Source organism: Panthera leo, chromosome A3 (genome assembly GCF_018350215.1).
Source record: "Panthera leo isolate Ple1 chromosome A3, P.leo_Ple1_pat1.1, whole genome shotgun sequence".
NCBI lineage: Eukaryota > Metazoa > Chordata > Mammalia > Carnivora > Felidae > Panthera > Panthera leo.
The window spans coordinates 4,287,069-4,305,880 of NC_056681.1; positions in this window are offsets into that span (position 1 = coordinate 4,287,069).

Consider the following 18,812-nt stretch of genomic DNA (forward strand, 5'->3'; position numbering starts at 1 on the left):
TTTTTATCCAGTGGGTAAATCCTATAATCACTAAAAAAAAGGCAAAAAAAAAAAAAAAAAAAAAAAAAAAAAACCACACTAATTCCCACAGGTGATTGTTTTTATTATTAATGTTACAGAATTGATTTTTGAATTTAGAGCCACTGATGCGCTCTGACTCGTTATTTGGAATTTATTAAATGCCAGCTGCGTGCCCGGCTTTAGTGCCCTTGAAATATTACTCTTGTGATTCTATGCTCGTACAGAAGCATCCGCTTAAGAACTTAGCGGCCTCATCACGGAGAATGCACCGAGACTTTCCTTGGGGCGGGGAGGTTATTTGAAGTCGTTGACTAATATATTTCTATTTTCCATCCAAAGAAGAAAACCAATTAAGTTAATGAAAGCTGGCAAAGCTCGGGGCCGACTGAATATCCAGCAGGGGAGGCATGTCCGAAATGAACCACCAGGGCGGCCCAGTCTGGGCACCTTACGTGGTCCCAAAACCTAGATCCCTTTGTGTTTGGGGTTGAGCAAAGAAGGCGCTGCCGTCCGTACCCCCGGATCCCCATCCCACGAGCAGCGGCCGGATGTTTTACGCGTCCTAAGGCAGAAACCGGCCGCCCCACCTGCTCGGGGCGCCGCGATGGGGAAGGGGGCCAGGCCTCCTCGCCCTTCCCCTCCCCCGAGCCCCTCCCTTGGCCCGTGACTGCACACAACGTGGCCGGTTCACCCCGACTGCTTCTCCTGAGTTTCCGGACACCTCAGGCGCTTGGGTCTGTTTCCATCTGTAACTTCGGCGCGGCCCCAGGTCGAGGACAAATTACTTGCAGGAAACCAGTAAGACCTTGCGCCGCCCGCCTATTTTCTCCCCATCGGATCATCTTTGATTCACAGAGCATTTCACTATTTTTAAAGTCTGGCTCGCGTCCTGACGTCAGGGTCCCTGACCCGCGCCCCTCCCGCGCCGGTGACTCAGCCCCAGCGCCCGCCCCCGCCGGCGGAGGGGGGTCTGCGGAAGCGCCCGGAGAGGCCTGGAGAGACACGAGTCCCCCCCCCCCAACAGTCACCCACCGGAAGGGAAAGCGGGGACGCTGGGGCGGGCGGCAGTGTTTGTGGCTGGGGATCTGGGGGGCTGCGGGGCATCCGCGCCTGGGGGAAACTGAGGCAGGGACGGACAGACACCCACCCACCCCCGCCCCCCCCCCCCTGCGCTTCCCGGGCGGGTCCGGTCTTTTCCCACCCAAACCTGGGAGGGGGGGGGGGGGCACAATGCAGAGTCCTAGCTCCAGTGGGATTTTTCCGTGTCACTTTGTGTATCTTGCTGCAGAGACAAGGGAGGTTATATGCCTATTACCTGGGTGGTGTCAGATTTGCAGTTATGCATATTACATGTAATCATTCCAGAGCGATTTTCTTCCATTTGGGCCTTTTAGTGTAAAAGGGGAAGGGGAAAGAAAAAAAAAAAAAAAACCTGCTCACATTGTTTGCCTTGGGAAATCTGTCAACTTCCCAATTCCATCTAAAAATGCGAGCGCGATTCTCTGCAGATTTCACACGGTCTAACGTCGCATCTTCCCCGTTAGAAACACGGCGATAGCTTTCTGCAAAATAGTATTGTCTGTTCGTTTTCCCTGCACCACTCACGGGTATACAGCAAAGCCCTTCTTCCTGTTTAGAACTACCCGGTTGTAATGTTCTAGGAGTGGATCTGGGTGGAGGTTACACAGATGTACAGGTGTGTGAAGATTCACTGAGGGTACCCTCCAGTGCGCTTTGCATGTTACACTTCAGCACAAAAAGTGAATACAGTCACCTATTGGTTCTCTCTGTACAACAACCATTTTCTCTCCCCTTATTTCATTGCATACCTAATGTTTCAAGCCGTTAAAGGAATTTTTTTTAGTTCACCCAGAATCCCCGCTACTGTAATAAAAGTGTTTGTTCTCAGTATCTGCTTTCACGTGGAGACATAGTTGTAATTGGGAAGTATATGCTGCTTTGTATTCTGCTTATGTTCCCCATGTAATATTATATCCAATATGTCTCTGTCTTTCGTGATCCTCATAATTTTCCATTTTAATGGCTGCAGACTCTTCTGCTGAATGATTGCAACACCGTTTGCTCAGCCACTCGTCTTCTGTTGGGCATTTAGGGGACTTCAGATGATTCATTAAAATAATTACCTTCCTGTAAACATGTATGCATGCATTTGCCCCTCCATCCAATTGGTGGAACATTAATTTGAGCCCCCGTTCTACGCAGAGGACGCAAATAAGGATTGCAAATGCGAGATCTCCTTGGAGGAGCTCTGAGTGCACCACACTCCCAGACGGCTAATGATAGCACGTTTGTGTTTGTTGAGACCCACAGCATGATCACCACCGGACAAGCTTGTCCCTGGACTCAAGTCCAGTTGGATCACCCCAGTGCGGCCAGCACCTAGGTCAGCACCCCCATGACTACTGGATCCTGGCGGTTGAATGAAAGAATGCGTGCATTATCCCAAGGAACTCGCGAAATAGGTATCATCGTCCCCATGTGACAGATAAGGAAACTGAGGCTTGTGGACAAAGGTGCAAAGTGTCACGGAAATGCAGCACTTTTCAATTTCCATGCACACCATTGCATTTAACCCTCCCTGCAATCCCCTGAGATACATATGATAATTTCACCTTTGCAAATGAGGAAACTGAGGAGGAAAAAGTAAACAGCATTCCCAGGATCACGCAGCTTGAAAATACTAGAATCCAGATTCAAACCTAAAATTCCCGACTCAACATTCCATATCCTCTTCGTGAACTGTGATTTTTCTCAGAGGTAGGATTATAAAGAGGCAGAAACATTTTTATTATTCTATTTTTCATATTGCAAATATATTCCTTTTATTTCTGTTTGAAAGAAAACTATTACATGTAACGTACACAGTTGCCAGTGTAACTGCAGCTGTACCAGCAATAGGCATTATCTTTTTTTTAAGATTTTTTTTTTTTTTTAAGTAATCTCTACACCCGGCCTGGGGCTGGGACTCACAACCCCAAGATCCAGAGTAGCACGCTCCACTTACCAAAACAGCCAGACGCCCCAAAGATTTTATTTTTGAGTAATCTGTACACCCAATGTGAGACTGGAACTCACAACCCCAAGATCTAGAGTCGCACGCTCTACCGACTAAGCCAGCCAGGCACCCAATCTTTTAAAACATTTTGCTGGGGCGCCTGAGTGGCTCAGTCGGTTAAGGGTCAGACTCTTGGTTTCAGCTCAGGTCACGATCTGCAGGTTTGTGGGTTTGAGCCCCGCAACAGGCTCTGCGCTGACAGTGCAGAACCTGCTTGGGATTCTGTCTCCCTCTCTCTCTCCCCTCGCCCCCCATGTGCTCTCTGTCTCTCTCTCAAAATAAATACTCTTAAAAGAAAAACATCTTTGCTGATGTGAACTGTTTTAACAGCACCTATAGCTCTCTTGCTTAGCATTTCTTTCATTCGTGTGGAAGGCCAACACCTTTTCGTACGTTTGCTTCATCTCCACACTTGGGTATATTGCTCACTTATGAACTCGGTCTCTTTGGTTTGGTTTGTTTTTTACTTGTTTATGTTTATTTATTTTTGAGAGAGAGACAGGCAGAGCACGAGCAAGGGAGGGGCAGAGAGAGAGGGAGACACAATCCACAAAGCAGGCTCTAAGATGTCAGCACAGAGCCCGACGTGGGCTCGAACCCATGAACCGTGGGACCATGACCTGAGCTGAAGTCAGACGCTCAACCGACTGAGCCACCCAGGCGCCCCCGAACTGTGTCTCTTTGTTCATTGGACTCTTCATTGTATTGACGTATTTAAGTGGCTTCTTTCAACATTAACCCTTTGTTATATTTGCCTCCCACGTTTTTTCCCAGGTAACTGTTTCCTTTTTTATTTCATTAATTTTCATTTTATGAAAGTGGCATACAATCCAATAGTCACATGTTCAGTTTCCTGTTTTGCTCAGCCCTTAGAAAGTTGTATCCCTCTTCTCAATAACTAGTTAGAAGCCAAACCTCAGGGCGCCTGGGTGGCTCAGTCGGTTAAGCATCTGACTTCGGCTCAGGTCATGATCTCCACAGTTAGTGAGCTCAAGTCTTCATTGGGCTCTCCGCTGTCAGCACAGAACCCACTCTGTATCCTGTCACCCTCTTTCTCTGCCCCTCCCCCACTCTCTCTCAAAAATAAGTAAACATTTTTTAAAAAGGAAAAAGAAGAACCCAAACCTTATGTTTAATGTGCTAATCCATCCAGAGTTCAACATAGTATGGAATATGGATCTAAAGTGTATTTTTCCCAATTTCCTAATTTAAGACAGAGCTAAATCAAGTTCACACCCACCTGTAGAGTGACACCGGGTGGGAATGGCCAACATGCGTTCTCATGCACATCCCATACTGTTGCCAATATTTTGGCCATCACGTGAGTTGTTACCCAACACCTTATATTAAATTATTCATCCGCTCATCACATTTTTGTGACACTTTCTCATATAGCTAAAATTTACATATCAGTGGACTAATTTCTAGCTTTTTCTTTTTCCCATTCTACTGATTTGTTTTTCTACCCTACTTGGGTAAACTTTTAATTATTGTAGATTTATAACATAATATTTTATCTGGCATGGTAGAATGAAATATTGTGGCATCTTCTACAATTTGAGGGAGCTTAACCAATTTGGAGGATAGAGAAATATAATGGAAATACACTTACTTTTGTAAAATTTACAGAAACTATAAGAACTTAACTTTCATTAGCTTCGTGGTAAATCTACTTCTGCCAGCTGGACTAGTTACCACTTATTTAAATTGTTTATATTTTTTGTGGTCTTTTTTTTCCCTTCTTTTCTTTTCTTCTATTTATTTGTTTATTTATTTTATTTTATTTTATTTTATTTTATTTTAATATGAAATTTATTGTCAAATTGGTTTCCATACAACACCCAGTGCTCATCCCAACAGGTGCCCTCCTTAATACCCATCACCCACCCACCCCTCCCTCCTACCCCCCATCAACCTCAGTTTATTCTCAGTTTTTAAGAGTCTCTTATGTTTTGGCTCCCTCCCTCTCTAACCTCTTTTTTTTTCTTCCCCTCCCCCATGGTCTTCTGTTAAGTTTCTCAGGATCCACATAAGAGTGAAAACATATGGTATTGTGGTCTTTTTATCCTCATGAATTTTATAATTATTTTCTTTGGTGGTTTTCATTTGTTTGTTCTGCTTAACATTATCTAGGGATTTTTATTATTTTTATTATTTTTATTATTCAACTTGGGGAGAATTATCATCCTTGGAAAATTTCTTCTCTTCTAGAACACAGCGTTGGTCTACATCCCATTGTCTGTACTTTCCAGGAAATTGTTCATTGCTTTCCATAGTCTGTTTTCCTAAGTAAGAAATGCATAATTTTCTTGTTGTAATTTCTTTCTTGTTATAATTAATGAGATGTTAATGCTAGAACATTAGAATACTATTGATTTTAGACATTCCGTGTATCTGACAACATGACACAGCTTATTTACAGTTTTTATCACCTGACATTGAATATTTTGTCTCTATGGGCCCAACATGAATTCTTCTTATGTCTTAATTTTGGTGCTTAATTTATTGAACAGACATTCCAAAACAATGTTAAATTAGGCAGCACCTTAATTTTATTCTGCTTTTAAAGAAATGGCTCTAGGGTTGTCCATGGACTAAATCATTGTCACTTAAAATTATTTTAAAAAATAATTTCATAATATATTAATAAAATATAATTTTAGGGGTGCCTGGCTGGCTCAATCACTAGAGCATGTGACTCCTGATCTCAGGGTTGTGAGTTCCATCCCCATGTTGGGTATAGAGATTATTTTAAAAATAAAATCTTTAAAAAAAATAAGAAAGAAAGAAAGAAAGAAAGAAAGAAAGAAAGAAAGAAAGAAAGAAAGAAAGGCTTTTAATCCTCTTGAAAAAAAGTGTGTACTTGGACTATGTGTTGAATTTTTTAAATTACTTTTTAGCATCTATGGAAATGCCTATATATATGGATTTTTATTTAATTCACTGATGTCTTATAAGATGTTGCAATTGAACCATCCTTGCATTTCAGGGATACATTTAACTTTATATTGCAATGCCCACTTTACAGGTTTTATTTAAGATTTTCCGCTCTATATTCATTGCATTTACTAGTTGTTTGGGGTGTTTATACTTATCAGAAGTGTATTCTCTGCAAGAATACTCTTTGTAACATAGTATTATCTATTTCCTAAAATATTTTTAAAAATTGCCTCAGAATTCAGAGTTTTTTCCTTGACATTGTAATATTTTTTTATGACTTTCTGATTTTTCCCCTCTCATCAATCTATGAAGATTTTCTTTGTCTTGGATCAACTTTAGGAATTTTTATTTTGAATGAAATTACCCATTTCTTTTAGAGTTACAAGTACAATAGCATACTTACAGATAGTTATTTCTTACAGTTATTTCAATACATTTCTATTTGTGTTCTAATTTCTATTTTTATGTGTTGTTTAGTTTTTTCCTGTTAGGCTTATCAGAAGCTTGTCCATATTAATAAAAGTTAAGGAATCATCTGTTGCTTTTGTTGACTTTATTTTTTACTTTCCAATTTATGACTTTATCTTTTTATTTCTTTTATTGTGTCTTTTATTCTCTGAGATACTAAGTTGAATAATTTATTTACTTTCTTTTCAATTTAACAATAAAACATTTAAAACTTTCACTAACATTTTCTCTAACCACTGATTTTGGTATGTAGTGTATTATTATTATTTTCTAAATCGTTACTGAGTTCTTGACTTTCCCATTGTCCCAGTTGCTCTTCAGGAGATTATTTCAAAGTATCAGAATAACTTACAATTTTGTTTGTTTATTCTTAAGACTTCTAATTTCAATTTTTAATTGTATTTTGGTTAGAATGTAGCCTATAAAACCTCTGGTGAAGTTTATTCACTCAATTTTATATAAACTAGCAAGGGATAAGATTAATAAGTGTTCTTCAAGTAATTCTGAAGACACTTTACCTCATGTATAGACTACAGAATTTTGTCTACTTTACTTGTTCTGGTCTTGATTATAAGGAACTTAATGCTCCGCTGTAACTGAATTTTTCCTAGTTTCTACAGGAAGTTCTTACATTCTTTGCTTTGTGTGTTTTGTTGCTATGTTATTAGGTGCATATAAATTGACAATTATTATTTCCTAAGTATGTACTTAAGTGTTTATCTTTCTATAACTACCCATTTATTTCACTTAATAGTTTTTATCATGAATTATTTGATATGGTTATTGCAAGCTTTGCTTTCCTGTATTTATTATCATTGCCATATCTTTATGAAAATTTTTGATTTTAGGTTGTCTGTACAACTTTTTATAAGTATGTCATTCTTGAACTGCACAATGTTGAAATATCTTTTAGAATCCCCTTTGAGCATCTTTGCCTTTTAGAGAAATTTCCACACAGTGTTTGTCTTCTTATTTTAGTTTTATTCTTTTTCCTTCTACAAAAGTTTTTTGACTTTTGGTTGAATTTGATGCATCTGAATAATCATTTCCATTGCGATTTTTTCCTTTCTTCTAAACCACATTGTTAGTATTTTAAGAGAATTAAAGGGGAGAGGATCCCTGGTCCTCCATATAGCATCATTCCAAAAGATCACAGCATTGTCCAATGAAATGTAAGAATCTTTAAGTTTCCAAACTTCCCATCACTACAAATAGCTCTTTTTCTACTTGGGTTGTGTTTTCTTGAGTTCTATACCTGGTTATTTGTCTTCCATCAAATGCTGATTTCTATTTCTTAGGTTTTGATATCAACACTAATTATTCTGGTACAGTATTTTTAGTTATCATCTTCCTATTATAAATTTACCATTCAAGTTCCTTTCTGTCCCCAAAAATGCCATATACAAAATCATCTTACTTTCCCCTCAATTCTTCTACACAACTCCACAGTTTTCTGTCCTTTTTTTTTTAATTTCAATAAACCATAGCATTTTATTAATTCTGTTTCATGAAGAACTTTAAGGGGAAAAAATGTTCCAAAAGCCAAATCCTTCTTGTTAATGAACCCTTTGTAAAATATCCATTCTCTAAAGGTCACTATTATTCTTGCTCCAATTATAGTATTAGTGTTCCCATAAATCATCAAATTATCGCCTCCATTTTTTTCTAGTCCTTTCTCACCTATTCTGATGGAAAATTTGTCCTGAGTAAATGACAAGCACAATTTAAGCCCTCCTCCTTTTACCACAATTTCTTAAAAATGTCACATTTACTTTTAACAACTGTAATAAGTAACAATATTAGATTAACTCTTTTTAAAACCAGTTTCATAACTGGTTGTTTTGAGGCATTACATATCCACTAGCAGTGTGCGTGACAGCGAGAAATGAAAAATTGTGGGGGATAGTTAGCAAGGAGAAGGGTGCAAAGGAGGTAAATAGCACCCAGGATGAAAAACCATAAGATTAATAAACAAGCATTATTCTTTATTAGTATTGGAATTTCCAGCATTGGTGCACCCCCTACTGACTGAAGTCCAAATGAGTCTGTTTTAAAATATCATTTAAAGCATGTCATAAAAAAAATGAATCAATCCAGTTACTCAGGAAGAATCTTTATTACTTTTCTTCCTAAGAAACCCTGCTGGATCTTCATTGGCTCTAGAGTAACCCCAGAGCTCAGTAACATGTAACTCAAAGCCACTCAAGATCTGAAAGAAATCTATTTATTTATTAACTTACAGACGTTTATTCAGCACCTAGTAGAAACTGGGGAGGACGTATAAATGACCAACACAGAATCCCTGCACCTTAAATTCTCATGGGGGAGGTGGACAACTCCAGAGGAGCTTCTGAGCCTCACTTTCTCCCACTCCCCCTACACGCCCCACCTCAGCCATGTCCAAGCACGCTGCCATCTCCAAATTGGCCACACAGTGAATTTTCACACACCCATGTGAAAATTTCACACACACCTCACCCGTGCTCTTGTTTTTCCTGGAACTTTCTTTCACCTCCTCCCTCCCTTCAAAAGACTACTTCTTTTCCTTCATGACCCAACCGGTAAATCCTTCTCTGAGCACTCGAGTTTTTCCAGTTTTACATTACTGCAAATAATTCTGAGATCTAGATCTTTGTCCAGATCCCTGGATATTTGGCTACAGTAGATTTCTGCCTCGGGAATCACCAGGGCAAAGAGGAATGCTTAAGGTTCGGGATAAGATTGCTAAATTGCTCTCCAGAAAGATTGTACCAATTTGCACTTGCAACAGAAGTGTATAAAAGTGCCTTTCTCACTTCACACTCACCAACTCTGAATAAGAGCTATATTTTAGTTGTTGCTAATTTAATAGGCCAAACAGGGCATGCCGTTTTGATTTACATATGTTGGATCACCAATACAGTTGAGCATTTTTCAGACCTATTAACCATTTGCACCTCTTCTATGAATTGTCTGTGCATGGTATTTTTATTTTCTAAAGAGTTTTGAGTGACTTTTTAATAGTTCTATGGGTTTTTAATGCATTAGGAAAATTAGCTCTTCATCATATTTGTGATAAATATTTTCCTACATTTTCTTCCTAATTTTGTTTTTGATGCTTTTCGGTGTTTGTGAATCAGTCCTATTTATTCAGTTGAATCTGTATGAATAATTCGATTTTTAACATTTATCTCTTTAGTTCATCTAGAATTGGTTTAGGTATGTAGCCTGAGATGATACAATTTTCTGGGTTTTTTTTTTTTTCACCCAAATACTTAAGGGACTATCCTACCACCATTTATTTGCTAATCTATCCTGTCCCCTTGGATTTGAAGTGCTAATTTAAATCAAATGACTAAGTATCATATATCCCAAGATTAATTTTAAGGCTAGCCATTTCCTTCTCTCCATTTTTGTCCAGTATCTACTTTTTAGGTACTTTTATACTTTTACATTCTATTTTCCCAGTATACTATTTTAGCTACTGTAGCTGGATAATGTGTTGTAATATTTGGTAGATCAAGTTTTCCTCTTTTCCTTTTCAAACCTTCTTGGATATTCTCACATATTTATTGTTGCAAGTGAACATTGGAATCACTCTATGAGGTGTGATTGTGGCAAAAAAGCATCCTGTTGGGATTTTGATTGCAATTCCACTAAACTAATTTGAGGGAAATTGACATCAAAACATTCCGTCTTCCAACTCAAGAGCACGGTCTTCCATTATTCAAGTTTCCTGTCATATTCCTCTAAATGTTTATGATTCTCTTCATATAGGTCCTATATACCTCTTGTTAAGGTTTCTTCCTATGGGGGCACCTGGGTGGCTCAGTCAGTTAACCTTCTGACTCTTGACTTCAGCTCAGGTCATGATCTCACTGTTAGCAGCATGGAGCCTGCCCGGGATTCTCTCTCTCCCTCTCTCTCTCTGACCCTTCTCTGCTCTCTCTCCCTTTCTCTCTCTCAAAATAAATAAACATTTTTTTAAGAATTCTTCCTGGGTATCCCATATTTGGGGTAATTTTGAGTGAAAATTCTCCATTAGTGCTTATAAATGATCTTTGCTGGTGTGAAGGAAAGCTGTTGATTTTTGTATTTTTCAATTAATTTTAGGTAAAACTTAAAAGGGTCTGTATTAGGTTTTCAGGGTATTGCCCAAAGTAAAATTTTAGTGGATATACAACCAGTGCTATGTGCTGATAACTCCTGTTAAAAATGTAAATATCTGAATGTGCTGAGACACCAGTTGGCTGATGTAAATAACTGAAACGATTTGAGGATTTTGTCTTATTCAGAGCTATAGTCGATGCCATTTGAAGAAACAGGAAACTTCTGAAATGACCTCTCACAGAAGGCTTTTTCAACACTATTACTCTCAGTGATGAGACAGCTCAGAAAAGGAAAAAGCCTGGATACACAGATAGGGTTTTCCTTCACCGCATCCCCAAAATGGTCAACACATGAGTTCTGGTGCCTCTGTTTCCCCATCTGCTAGGTGTCTGAAATGTTTGGAAGAAAGGCCAACATGAATTGCAGGGGCTGACTGGCCACCTTCTCATTGATCATTCGGGCACATCGCACTGATTTACTAAGGACATATGGCTCGGCGGTTTTTCCCCAGCCTTAGGTCCAGGCAAACAGCTGTTCTTTCAAATGAAGGCAGTTTCGGCTGTGGGCACATCCCTCCCTCCAGACCTGCTCTGAGCCACCAGCTGGGCTCCTGTCCCTGCTTCTCTCTGCTCTGGCCTCCAAGACCAGTCTCCAAGACTGACCCATAGCACTGCTGGGGGTACTGCTCAGACTGAGGCACTCGCTCAGTACCCTTGTGTTCTTTCTGGCTTACGGACCTTCAGGTTGTGCCTTGCGAGTTCCCAATTCTGTTTTATAAGTTTGTCTATACTTGCGTTGGCCCCATTGATAAATAAGACATTGAATCATGGCTTCCTATCATCCCTTTATGTCAACAGATGCTTACTGAACAGCGAAGTGATGTCTGGCACGGTGCTTGGTCGTAGGCACTGGAGAGTCAGCTGTGACTGACACAGGCCATCTCTTCAGAATGCTCCTTCTGTCCGGTGCTCTCACCAGAACCAAGATCAAACCCCTGCATTCTTGCAAGCCTCTGGCCCCCTCCCATCCTAAGTACTGGGGTTTGGTCTGCTTCATCGTCTACATTGGTATGCGTTCATCTCATACTTCATGGAAAACTCACTTGGCAAATTTCCAACATGATGCTGGAGCATCGAGATGTGAAGACCTTCTGTTCTCTCAGTCGGTCAAGAAGCAGCCATCAAAATAGAAAGGACACGCACTTTTGTTTTGTCTGGTTTTGTTTGGTTTTGTCTGGGAGGCGGCAGAACATACGATAGGAATGGAAGTCGATATGTCATCTCTCCCTAAAGGTTTTCCAACATGGTACTCAGCTGCATAGAGGCTATGCCTACACACTGCCGGCAAGCCTGGCCCCCAGTGTTCTGGTTTCCATCTTGGATGCCAATAATCCAGTTCAGTCATCCTGTCATTAACTGCCTGAAGTAACCAGTCTGGGTATCGTGGCATCACAAAAGGCAACAGACTGACAGGTGAGTAGAGGAGGGGCCCCTGCTGGGCCCATAGGTACTTGCTGTTTGTATTGTTGACCCCCAAGGCTTTGTTAAAGTACCATCTGAATATTCCCGTTGGAGCCACATTCAAGAACCTTCTACCCGCGTGCTCCTAAGCTCTTCAGCGCCCTCCACACCATTATGCTACCTTCCTGTACCAGGAACTGAGCCTTGATAATGAAATCATGTATTCTTTTTTTTTTGAAAGGGCCAGGTCAGCGCTTACGAGACGGTTCGTGGCAAACCACTGACTTCTCTTCTGCCTTTCCATCCTGTTGTGCTTGATTTTCATTACAATTTTTACAATATACACGAAACGTCACATTGCTGCAGAACGGACCTCTTAAGACCACAATAAAGGAAAAGTTGCCTTGGGGCGCCTGGGTGGCGCAGTCGGTTAAGCGTCCGACTTCAGCCAGGTCACCATCTCTCGGTCCGTGAGTTCGAGCCCCGCGTCAGGCTCTGGGCTGATGGCTCGGAGCCTGGAGCCTGTTTCCGATTCTGTGTCTCCCTCTCTCTCTGCCCCTCCCCCGTTCATGCTCTGTCTCTCTCTGTCCCAAAAATAAATAAAAAAAAAAAAAAAAAAAAAAAAAATGTTAAAAAAAAAAAAAAAAAAGGAAAAGTTGCCTCTCCCCCCCTTGCTCTGCATAGAATCCACGGGGTATTTCGTGCACTTCTGCTCAGGTTTACAACATTCGAGCGCAGCCACCTTCTCACAGCGGGAATGAGGGTGACCTGGGCACGTCGTATTCTGACCGCAAACGTTTGTGCTCTCCCGTGGCCGGACCCAGACAATGAGGAAGTGTGGTACACAAGTTTTGTCCCCACGCCATAATGTAACGACGAGAGAGTCGGGCTGGGGAGAAGAAGGCACCTGTGACGGGACAGACGGGGCTGTCTCTCGGCTTCCATCTCCCAGCTGGAACAATGGCCCCTGTCTCCTCCCCGCGCAAAGTGTCACCCTGGCCAGTGAGAGAATACGTGTGATGTGCCCTAAGCTCAGAGCTTGGAGAAAGGCCTTGGAGAAAGACCAGATATTTCTTCAACCTTACAATACGGCCTGGCACTCATTATTGAAAGGGACGGACCCCAGGGGGCTGGTCTTTTGAAACCGTAGGCAGCTGAACGGCTTTCAGGAATTGGACTCTGGCTGTAATCGTTCTCTCCCTCGGTGTTCGCGCCGCTGGCCACCGAAACGTTACATCTGAAAGGCCATCGAGATGAAGTCAAGCCAGAATAGGCCGCACAAAAAAAGGAGCTGTCTGAATCCAATCCCAGCCAATATGCAGCTGCATTTGTAATTCCTTGCTTCCCGGGGTCCCCTGTGGATAGGGGTACTTGGCAGGGGAGCCCCCTACAGGGCCTCATCTGTCTCTGGATTGGTCCATTGGCCTCCAGCAAAGCTAGAGAACTAATTGGCCTCCAGCAAAACGCGGGAGATTGCCAAGCTCCGCAGACAACAGAAAGCCAGGCTGTCTCCCTTCGCAAACCTAATCATGCCTCTCAGAGAGACTGTGCCCCTCAGCACAGACCGTAGCCCCTCTCCCTTTCTGATACAACAGGCCAGGAATTGGTTTACCATTTTTGTCGTGGTCATCAAATGACAGACCACCGTCTGGGTGACTTCAGATAAAAAAAGGTCCTTCATGAGGGTTTAAAAAAAAAAAAAAAAAAAGGAAAAAGCTCGTAAGTCTGCCCGTGAAGATGCTACTTTGGGGCTTCTTTGGTCTCCAGAACCTCGACTCGGGGCCAGCGCACCCCCCCCCCCACCTTCCCGTCTCCCAGTGTGGTAACAGGGACCAAACAAAGTACATCTGGCGAATGCCAAAGGACTGCAGAAGCTGCTTGTGTCCGGGCACACGTGTGATGGTGACATTTCTGTTCTCCCGGGAAGGACCCCGGGCCAGGCTTTAGACCTCTGTGCGAGGGTCTGTGCAAGGAAGTCTCTCCAAGGCAGAGGTGCTGCGCACGGAGTGATGCTCATTTCGATAGGGACTGCCTGGTGAGGAGACGACCGCAAAGAGGACAAATCTATTCAGCTTGAAGAAATGACCTTTAATTTCTCAGGATGAGGAGTTACTGGAATAGTCAAAGTCCTCCTGGGAGAGATTCATTTCTTATGAGAGATTCATTTCTTGTGCTAGGAATGTAGGCAGAGCTCAGCGAGACACTGGGGTAAATAAGAGGCGGGGGTGAATCACGTGGGTAGGAAGTTCAGAGCAATTACCCGAAATCTTCAGTCGCTAATGGGAATGCAATTGAATTTGACTCGAGACACTTGTCCAATTACAAGTAACGTGAGATCCCTGAAGGGGAGGAGGGTGCTGGGCTCCTCCTGCTTTCTCTCCTCTCCCTTTCCAGCGCCAGGGGAACCATCAACCCCACCCCCCAACACCTAACCCTGCACCGGAGAGGCCGCGGGACATCGAAGTCTTCAGCTTGAGCTTTGCAGGCCACATGCAGACCCTGGCTCTCCGTTTTGTGAGGGTTGTTCAGGTCACTACGTGGAAAGCTGAGAGTCTGTGCAAGGCCTCGGGCAACAGCACTTCCCCAAAATGCCACCCGCCCCACCCCACCTCTGCCCCCGCTGCTTGTCACCCCGTGGACTTCTGCATCTTTCTCCTAGCCACACCTCTCTGTCAGACCCAGACCTGAGGGTTTAAGAAAGCTCTCCTTTTTAGTGTATAATTGGTGCCTAATAAGCCCACTGACTCCACTTAAAACCAACACCAAATTTCATAGTAACTAATGAAAAACGAAGTGTGTGGCTGAGACTTCATCCTGAAAAATGAAATATAAAATGATGAAAGCAAGTTTTTACACATACACACATGCACATGCATATATGCAGTGATACATATACATATGATTATATATTCATATGTGAGATATATATACACACACATATACACATGCATATATGCGGTGATATATATATATACATATGATTATATATTCATATATGATATATATACATACATGCATGCATGTATGTGGTGATACATATACATATGATTATATATTCATAGATGAGATATATATACACACATATACACATGCATATATGCAGTAATACTTATATGTATGATTATATATTCATAGATGAGATACACATACATATACACATGCATATATGTGGTGATACATATACATATGATTATACATTCATATATGAGATACACACATATACACATGCATATATGTGGTGATACTTATATGTATGATTATATATTCATAGATGAGATAACACACATATACACATGCATATATGTGGTGATACATATACATATGATTATATATTCATATATGAAATACATATACACACACACAACTTAGGCTAAAATTGTGAGTCTATGCAAATTCTTATTACACAGAATGAATCAAGTGCTAGTTTTTACCACAATCTTCCCCACCAAACGGTAAGAGCACTACCCAGTCCATCCGGACTTCACAGCTCAATCACAGGAACGGAGCTCTTGGCAGAAATAGTCAATGAGTTGATTAGCTTCCCCATGGGTGTCTCCCAGGCTCTAGCTATTTAAATTACTCCCTTAGGATGTGCTTTTGCTTTGAGTTCCATCCCTCGTCAGCTCTCTCTTCTCAGTCGTTAGCTGCCTTCATTCACATGAAGTCGTCCCTTGGCGGTTTCATGTACGATGGAGGAGGGAGTCTCAAGCATCGCCCTCTGCTATCTGCTGAGACCATGCATATTCTCCAAGAGTTTCCATTGTACTTTCCAGTCATTTGTGGTACACTTTTAGCCATGGACAGCCAGTGAGAGACTGACCAGCAAACCCTGGGGCCCAACAGGTGAGGGTCCAGGCTAGTGTTTTCACACGGCATCACGTCTGTAAGTACTTGGGGTTTGGTAGTGAATATTTTCATGTTTTGATGATTCTTGCTTCCGTCTGCAGCCACATTACAGCAAGTACTCAAAAAATGGAAAGTTAAATAAGAGGTTCCCAGTCCCTCTAACACAGAAATTACTATAGTTTGAATGGTTGTATCCCCCCAAAATTCGCGTGCTGAAATCTTTTTTTTTTTTTTATGTTTTTTATTTATTTTTGAAAGAGACAGAGACAGAGCACAAGCCAGGGAGGGGCAGAGAGAGAGGGAGACCCAGAATCCGAAGCAGGCTCCGAGCTGTCAGCACAGAGCCTGACGCGGGGCTCGAACTCACGAACGGCGAGACCATGACTTAAGATCGTGAGCGGGAGTTGGACGCTCAACCACCCAGGCGCCCCTCATGTGCTGAAATCTTAATGCCCAGTGTGATGGTGTGAGGAGGTGGGCCTTCGGGAGCTGCTTACATCACGAGTCCTCGGGAATGGGATTAGCGCTCTTACAAAAGAGACGCAAGAGACCTCCCTTGCCTCTTCCACCGCTGGAGGACACAGCAAGAAGTCAGCGACCGGAACCCGCTGACGTCTGGTCTCGAACTTCCGGAGAACTGTGAGAATAAACTGTTGTCTATAAGCCACCCACTCTGTGCTACTTTGTTCCAGCAGCCCGAACAGACTAAGTTGTAGACACACACACACACACACACACACACACACACACACACTACAATCTAAGCTGCCTGTGCCAACAGGAACCCCAAAGCAGAAGCAAAGCTCTGTGCTGAGCCAGGGAAGAGGCATATCAGTGAGGCCCTCGGGGCAGTGGAGTATTTGCACAGTCTCAAGACGTGAGTGAGACTCTTCAGGACAGGCAGGGGAAAAGTGCATTGTGGACAGAGAACACCGTGCACAAAGTTCAAGGGTGTGGAAATGCATGGCCTGCTGTGAACAGCAAGGAACGGACGCAGCCACAGGGTTCGGTGGAGTTGAGGGATGGAAGGACAAAAGATTGAGTCCAGACGGGAAGCCTGGGCCAGATTCTAAGAGCCTGTTAGGGACGCCGCAGGCTTTCCACACTGCAACACTGTGGACATTTGGGGCCAGCTACTTCTTTGTTGCAGGGCACTGTCTCCGTCCTGGGCACTGTAGGGTCTTAGCAGCATCCCTGGCCTCTACCCACTAGCTGCCAGCGGCCGCCCCTCCCTGTATGTGACAACCAATAAGGTCTCCAGACATTGTCACACATCTCCTGGAGGAAATCGCCCCTGGTCGAGAACCCGCTGATGTAGGATAAACTCCGCCTGGATACGGATGGCCTCCAATGGGTGATCTGGGGCTATTTGTTAAATGAATAAAGGAAGGGAGCAAAGGCAAAACGATTAGAGAGAGAAAGAATACATTCGGAGTCCAGAAGACATACGGAAGAACACAAACCATTTTCAAGAGAAGTGGAGGAAAGCGACAGGAGCTCTCATTGAATTCGGAGATAAAGGTCATTGCTGAGAGGTTCAGAAGAAAAGGTGGGTTTGGAGTTTTCAGAGGATGGATGAGAGTCACAAAAGTATAGAGAAAGCTTTAAGGGAGACACACCCAATCCTGGGATGTATGAAAGACAGCAGGAGCCCACAGGCTTACTGTTTTACATTAATAGTTAGGCGTTTAGTGTAGATGTTAAAAAATACCCATTTTCTGTTGACAGTAGTAGCCATTCAAGGTTTCGTTTAAATGTACTCGCAAAGAAGCTGATATAAAACATTAAGTCATCATGGGACAGGTTAGGCAGGCAAACTGTGAAGATGGCACCGTGAAGGACTGAGGTTTGGAAGGACATCAAAGGAGCTGGGGCCCAGCTGAAGCTGAGATGTGTGACTTCATCCACTTGTCCTGCCGGCCTTGTCTCTGCGTGCCCACACCACCAGTCCCCAGGAGCCTCGTGCTCTGCCCACCGTCCTCCACGACGCCTGCCCCAGGGACTGCGGTTCACGGCCACGATCTCTTCGCTCCAAACTCCTAACCTTCACTTTAGGTATCTTCCAGTCATCTCTTGACTTGTGTTTTGGATCCTCAGCCAGAAGTACCTTGACGGTTGGAATGACACCCACATTCCTCCCTCCCTCGGCCCACCCTCCAGCCCCAGACACAGGGAAGGGTGTGGAGACCTGGGGATTGGCTGTCACCCCAGGGCAACTGCCGTGAGGGCCAGTCACCTACTTAATTTCAAGTTAAAGTTATGACCTGCTAATAGTTTCCCTGTTTCTGTGACAGGCACAGTCAGTGATGCAATTCTTAGGTATCTAAAAACCAATCATTTGTTTCCTCTGGGGAGATAATACGTGTAAAGGTCTTGCTCTCTAAATCCAAGTACAAGGTGATATTATTTCTACCTTGGGGAAGTGCACAGGAAAGACAATCGGGTCCTAAAGTCCCACTCTCCCATGCCCCTGTCCCCATAACTCACTCCAGAGGCAGCAAGTAACATCAATAGACTGATACCGTGTGAGTGGGAGATAGGTGTCCATTAATTTTCCTAACTTTGAAAAACAGAAATCTCGAACGAGGGGGAAGAATGGTGTTCTTTAAAATGAACAGAATAGGGATCCTGGATGGCGAAGAGCTCCGTGGAGCTCCAGGAATAGCAGGGACAGGTTGTTCTGTGCTCTCGGGTCCTGAACCAGTGTTTTAAACACCCGGCAACATTAACTTCGCATCTTAATCAAGGTTGAGCCACTCTGGGCCGCCTTTAAAGCATTCCCTCCCCAAGAATTCACTCCAAGTACCAGAGAGCTTTTTTTTTACGTCCTAGGTACCACAAATTGCACTTAGCAACTACCCAACCATATTATTTCCTTCCTGCCTAATGTAATTTTTCTGTTTTTCTATATA